Source organism: Lithobates pipiens, unplaced genomic scaffold (assembly GCF_037356315.1).
Source record: "Lithobates pipiens isolate NorthernLeopardFrog02 unplaced genomic scaffold, aLitPip1_a1.2 Scaffold_28, whole genome shotgun sequence".
NCBI classification, from domain to species: Eukaryota; Metazoa; Chordata; class Amphibia; order Anura; family Ranidae; genus Lithobates; species Lithobates pipiens.
The window spans coordinates 50,195,941-50,196,719 of record NW_027507789.1 but is presented as its reverse complement, the minus strand read 5'-3'; positions in this window follow the sequence as shown (position 1 = coordinate 50,196,719).

The window sequence follows — 779 nt, the reverse complement described above, 5'->3', positions numbered from 1 at the left end:
AGTTGTGACCTCTCCCTCCATTGTCCTAATAACCGGGATTGAGGATGGCCCATAATTAGTCTTCACCAGTTGTGCCAACATCTTTCCCATACTTTCCCCTTCTGCAAAAGAGACTTGACGATGGAACATATGTTGTAGCTCCACCTTTTTCAAAATCATTAACCTAAATTCTTCTTGTTTATCTAACCAGATTTTTTCCTTTCACCGTTTGGGGTCTCTAATGTAATCTCTTTCAGCCTCTAGCACTTCTCTCCCTATTCTTTCCTCCTGCTCTCTCGATTTTCTATTAATTTTTGCTATAGATTGAATCAGGAGTCCCCTCAAGAATGCTTTCAAAGCATCCCATAAGATCCCTGATGCTACTGTACCCCGGTTATATTTTAAAAATTATTTTAGTTCTAACTGGATCCCCTTTGGGCTTTCTTCTCTCTCTTTTTTTATTAGTTCTAGCCAGAGCGGATTCAATTTCCATACCTTCTGAGCTCCTCGTTCTTTTTAATGCTACTATCACTGGGGAATGATCTGAAATCCCCCTTGGCTGATATTCAATCTTTTCCACCATCTGTAGGGCCCGGTCATTCCCCAGTATCATATCTATCCTGGATAACGTGGAATGCGAGGCCGATCGGCAGCTATACTGCCGGGCTCCCGGATTCCCCGTTCTCCACAAATCCAGTAACCCTACTTCTTCCAGGTATTGACCCAGCCTTCCCTGCCCAGCCGGTTCCACCGATATCCTTTCTGGGAATCTATCAAGTTAAATATCTAAAACCGTATTA